The sequence below is a fragment of the Cherax quadricarinatus genome, chromosome 85 (assembly GCF_038502225.1).
Source record: "Cherax quadricarinatus isolate ZL_2023a chromosome 85, ASM3850222v1, whole genome shotgun sequence".
Lineage (NCBI taxonomy): Eukaryota > Metazoa > Arthropoda > Malacostraca > Decapoda > Parastacidae > Cherax > Cherax quadricarinatus.
In genome coordinates, this window is record NC_091376.1 from 6,528,543 (window position 1) to 6,534,859 (window position 6,317).

Sequence of the window (6,317 nt, forward strand, 5' to 3'; positions counted from 1 at the left end):
ATTAGAGAGTGATATAAAGTTAGGAGCGCCCTTTGGGGTATATAGTATCATATCTTGGAAAGGATACCTACCGTGTTGGAAACTTTCCTAGTTATATGCTGGATGTGGGTCTCAAATTTAAGATTAGTCAAAGTGGAGACCTAGAGATTTGCCCTCAGTGTGTCTTGTAATGGGTGAACCATTTATTGATATGTTTAGCTGGATATTAAATGCTGTTTCCAAAAAGCATGAAGTAGGTTTAGTCTATATTGAGAGTGAGTTTATTGGTCTTCATCCAGTTTGATATTTTATGTAGCTCACTGTTTACAGTGTTATTAACCCTTAAACTGTCCAAACGGAGCACTACGCGCGTGAACGTAGATCTACGTGTGGACATTTTAAGGGTTAAGTATAGCCAGGTTTGGGTGGGAGAAGGCCTAAGTGGTGTCATCTGCAAATAGAACTGGTTAAGGAGTCACAATGCATTTGGGAGGTCATTGATGTAAATAAGAAAGAATAGAGGACCTAGGACACTTCCCTGTGGCACTCCAACAACTACAGGCTGAGTATTGAAGGTCACGTCGTTTGTGTATACATACTGGTGTCTATCACTAAGATTTTAGGTAATTGAGAGAGTGTCCTTTGACTCCATAATGCTCTAGTTTTAGGCACAAGATATTGTGGTCTACTGTATCAAATGCTTTCCTTATGTCTATGAAGAGCCCCAGAGGATATTCATTTTTCAAGTGCTGTACATAGTAATTCGAGCATCTGAATAATTGCATCATTCGTGCTTTTTTTCGGCCTAATCCTAAACTGGCATGGGTTCAGTATGTTATGGGATAGAAGGTAGGAATATTCAGTCTTAATTCAGGGAACTGAAGCACAGATTCAATTCCCTGGATCAAGAGCCCCTCACTAGTATTAAGGAACCTCACTTGAAGGGTCACTGAGGTCAGTATCAAGAAAATCTTGAAAAAAATTATTAAAAATGAATTAAGGTTACAGAAAAATTGTCCAAAAAAAGTGGCAAAATTTTGGTGTAAATCTCATTTCTGTAGGATAATTCTAAGTGTAGTGTTAGTAAGTTTATTCAGGTACACGTTAATAGTTAAATAAATTATCGTACATAGTAATGTATGTAAATTACCCATCAGGATAACACAAAAACAAGCCAAAATTACTTATTTCCCTTTGATTATTATTATAATCAAAAAGAAGTGCTAAACCACAAGGGTTATACAGCGCTGCTTATTTCCCTTGGAGAGTATACCTGGAGAGGGTTCCAGGGGTCAACACCCTTGCAGCCCAGTCCATGACCAGGTCTCATGGTAGATCAGGGTCTGATCAACCAGGCTGTTACTGTTGGCTGCTTGCAAACCAATGTACAAACCACAGCCTGGCTGATCAGGTACTGACTTTAGGTGCCTGTCCAGTGCCTTCTTGAAGACAGCCAGAGGTCTATTGGTAATCCCCCCTTATGTACTGGGAGGCAGTTGAACAGTCTTGGGCCCCTGACACTTACTGCGTTGTCTCTTAGCGTACTCATGGCACCCCTGCTTTTCACTGGAGGGATGTTGCATCTCCTGCCGAGTATTTTGTTTTCATAGGGAGTGATTTTCGTGTGCAAGTTTGGTACTAATCCCTCTAGGATTTTCCCAGTGTATGTTTATTTATTTATTTATTTATTTATTAATTTGAACATGATACAGTGAAGTACAAAGGAATACAGTTATTACAGTGCAACATGCCAAAGCCCCTTGTATGCAGAGCATTATGGGCAGGCTTAAAATTAACTTAAGATTAACTAAGCAATGATATATTCAGTGGTAAAAACATTATTGTAAACAGATAACAATTTAGCACAAATGAATATTACAAAGACAGGTCGTATGGTCATTTACTGTGTTGTTGTGTAATCAGTAGAATGGAGTATTCTGTTAGGTAATGTAATTAAAAAATAAAGTTTGATTGGGTCACAGGTTAGACATTTATGAGATACAATAATGAGAAACATTTACGAGATACAATTATTCAGTATTTATTTAGTTGTGGGTGATTAAGTGATTTTTGAGAAGAGACTTGAATTTACAAGCAGACAATAATTTGTATACTGTAATTATAATTTTTTTAACACACTAGCAGTCTTCCAACAAGGTAGAGTGACACGAAAAAGAACTTTATAGTGTTCTTTTTACATTAAGTAATAATACAGGAGAAGGGGTTACTTGCCCTTTGCTTCCGACATTTTAATTGCCTCTTACAACAGGCATGACTTACTGAGGAAGAATTCATCTCCACTTTCCTATGGACATGAAAGGAAATACAGTGGACCCCCGGTTAATGATATTTTTTCATTCCAGAAGTATGTTCAGGTGCCAGTACTGACCGAATTTGTTCCCATAAGGAATATTGTGAAGTAGATTAGTCCATTTCAGACCCCGAAACATACACGTACAAACGCACTTACATAAATACACTTACATAATTGGTCTCATTGGGAGGTGATCGTTAAGCGAGGGTCCACTGTAAATAGAAACAAGGACCATTAAGAAAACAAGAAAACTCAAATGGGTGCATATACATACATGTGTGCATGCATATGTAGTGTGAACTAAGTGTAGAGATGGCAAGATGTAAATGTTATTTTGTATTTTTTCTATTATTACATTTTTAAAAATGTTATTACAGTATACCTGCATTGCTCATATAATGTAATTTTTTTTCAACAAATCGGCCATATCCCACTAAGGCACGGTGACCTAAAAAGAAAAACAAAAGTTTCTCTTTTTAAAATTAGTAATGTATACAGAAGGGGTTACTAGCTCCTTGCTCCCAGCATGTTAGTCGCCTCTTACGACATACATGGCCTATGGAGGAAGAATTCTGTTCCACTTCCCCCATTCCATGGAGGAAATAAACAAGAACTAGTAAGAAAACAAATGAAAACCCAGAGGGGTGTATACCTGGAGAGGGTTTTGGGGGTCAACGCCCCCATGGCCCGGTCTGTGACCAGGCCTCATGGTGGATCAGGGACTGATCAACCAGGCTGTTACTGCTGGCCGCATGCAAGCTGATGTACAAACCACAGCCCAGCTGGTCAGGTACTGACTTTAGATGCCTGTCCATTGCCTTCTTGAAGACAGTCAGGAGTCTATTGGTAATCCCCCTTGTGTGTGCTGGGAGGCAGTTGAACAGGTTTGGGCCCCTGACACTTATTGTATTGTCTCTTATCGTGCTAGTGGCGACCCTGTTTTTCATTTGGGGGATGTTGCATCGTCTGCTGAGTCTTTTGTTATCATAGGGAGTGATTTTCGTGTGCAAGTTTGGTACTAATTTCTCTAGGATATTCCAAGTACATGTATATATAATCATGTATCTCTCCCGCCTACATTCTAGGGAGTACAGGTTGAGGAATTTCAAGCGTTCCCAGTAATTGAGGTGTTTTATCGGTTGTGTGTGCTGTGAAGGTTCTCTGTACACTTTCTAGGTCAGCATTTTCACCTGCCTTGAAAGGTGCTGTTAGTGTGCAGCAATATTCCAGCCTAGATAGAACAAGCGACCTGAAGAGTGTTACCACAGGCTTGGCATCCCTAGTTTTGAAGGTTTTCATTATCCATCCTGTCATTTTTCTATTATATGCGATTGATACAGTGTTATGGTTTTTGAAGGCAAGATCCTCTGACATGATCACTCCCAGGTCTTTTACATTAGTTTTTCGCTCTATTGTGTGGTTAGAATTTGTTTTATGCTCCGATATAGTTTGAATTTCCTCACATTTTCCATATATACGGAGTAATTGTGTATACGTATACACATGTATATTTCTTCTTTCAACAAACCAGCTGTATTCCATTGAGGCAGGGTGGCCCAAAATGGAGAAACAAGAGTTTCTCCTTTTAACTTTAGTAATGTATACAGGAGAAGGAGTTACTAGCCCCTTGCTCCTGACATTTCAGTTGCCTCTTAAGACAAGCATGGCTTACAGAAGAATTCTGTTCTACTTTCCCATGGAGATAAGAGGAAATAAAGAAGAATAAAGAAGAACAAGAAAACAGAAGAAAACCCAGAGGGATGTATGTATATATATATATTCTTTCAATGCACCAGCCATATCCCACTGAGGTGGGGTGGCCCAAAAGGAAAAACGAAAGTTTTGCCTTTTAAATTTAGTAATATATACAGGAGAAAGGGTTACTAGCCCCTTGCTCCTGGCATTTTAGTCGCCTCTTACGACACACATGGCTTACGGAGGAAGAATTCTGTCCCACTTCCCCATGGAGATAAGAGGAAATAGACAAGAACAAGAACTAGAAAGAAAATAGAAGAAAACCCAGAAGGGTATGTGTGTATATATATGCTTGTACATGTATGTCTTCTTATTCTTTTTAGTAATCTTTACAGGAAAAGGGGTTACTAGCCCATTGTTCCCGGCATTTTAGTTGACTTTTACAACATGCATGGCTTACGGAGGAAAGATTCTTATTCCACTTCCCCATGGATATAAAAGGAAAAGTAATAAGACCAAGAACTATTAAGATAAAATCAAAGAAAACTCAGATGAGTGTGTATAAATAAATGTGTACATGTATGTGTAGTGTGACCTAAGTGTAAGTAGAAGTAGCAAGACATACCTGTAATCATGCATATTTATGAGACAGACAAAAGACATCAGCAATCCTACCATCATGTAAAACAATCACAGGATTTCGTTTTACACTCACTTGGCAGGACGGTAGTACCTCCCTGGGTGGTTGCTGTCTACCACCATTTAGTGAAGGGATTCAGGGAAACCAGTTATTTTCATATATAGTTGGACTTGAGTCCTGGAAATGGGAAGTACAATGCCTGCACTTTAAAGGAGGGGTTTGGGATATTGGCAGTTTGGAGGGATATGTTGTGTATCTTTATACGTATATGCTTCTAAACTGTTGTATTCTGAGCACCTCTGCAAAAGCAGTGATAATGTGCGCGTGTGGTGAAATTGTTGAATGATGATGAAAGTATTTTCTTTTTGGGGATTTTCTTTCTTTTTTGGGTCACCCTGCCTCGGTGGGAGACGGCCGACTTGTTGAGAGAAAAAAAAAAAATTATATATATGCTTGTACATGCATGTGTAGTGTGACCTAAGTGTAAGTAGAAGTAGCAAGATGTACCTGAAATCTTGCATGTTTATAAGACAGAAAAAAAGACACCAGCAATCCTACCATTATGCAAAACAATTACAGATTTCCATTTTACGCTCACTTGGCAGGACAGCAGTACCTCCCTGGGTGGTTGCTGTCTACCAACCTACTACGTAGGTAGACACAGATGTCTGAACAAATCTATTGGTTTTAATGCTTACCCAAAACATTGTGCTTAATACTGTATGGGCTTTGAAAATACATCTGTAATCTGAATAATGTATTTACTTGCAGTTAACTTGTAATCAAACCTACTGTATATACAGTGGACCCCCGCATAACGATGACCTCCGAATGCGACCAATTATGTAAGTGTATTTATGTAAGTGCGTTTGTACGTGTATGTTTGGGGGTCTGAAATGGACTAACCTACTTCACAATATTCCTTATTGGAACAAATTCGGTCAGTACTGGCACCTGAACATACTTCTGGAGTGAAAAAATATCGTTAACCGGGGGTCCACTGTATTATTTTTTTTTTTTTTTGTAAAAAGTATTACCAACATAATTTTTATTACTCAATTTCTGAATGTCAGTTTAGTCATGTTTATCCTCCAAATAAAACATCATTTCACATTTCAACATCTTAATTAAAGTGGGATAAAATTAAGACTCAAATACAGATACTGTACATATAATTTCTAGATATGGTATACAAAATATTTTTTTCTAAATAAAGAATACAGAAGTAACCAACTAAAAACCAACAAAACACTTTTCTGGCCCTATCAATCCAATCAAATCACTTTTCTGGCATTATCTCAACAATGCACTTTGAAACATTTGTGCACTGTATGACCTATACAAGGCTCAAAATTCTTTTGTGAATATATTATTATTTTTTAACATGCCGGCCATCTCCCCCTCAGGCAGGTGGCCCCCAAAAAAAAACACTTTCATCATCATTCACACATAATACTGTCTTTGCAGAGGCATGCAGATATGACACTTCAGATGTCACTCCAGAGAGCAAATATCCCTAATCCCTCCTTTAGTATAGTAATACAGTAATTTAAATTTTGGTCAGACTTTGTCTCTAAAATTTCTGTAACTGCCTAAGGTTTACCTGTAAATGGTTTAGAATTTCTACTCTAGGAGCCCATGCACTCTGATAAGAACCTTATCAGCCAGGTTAATACAGCTTACAGCCAG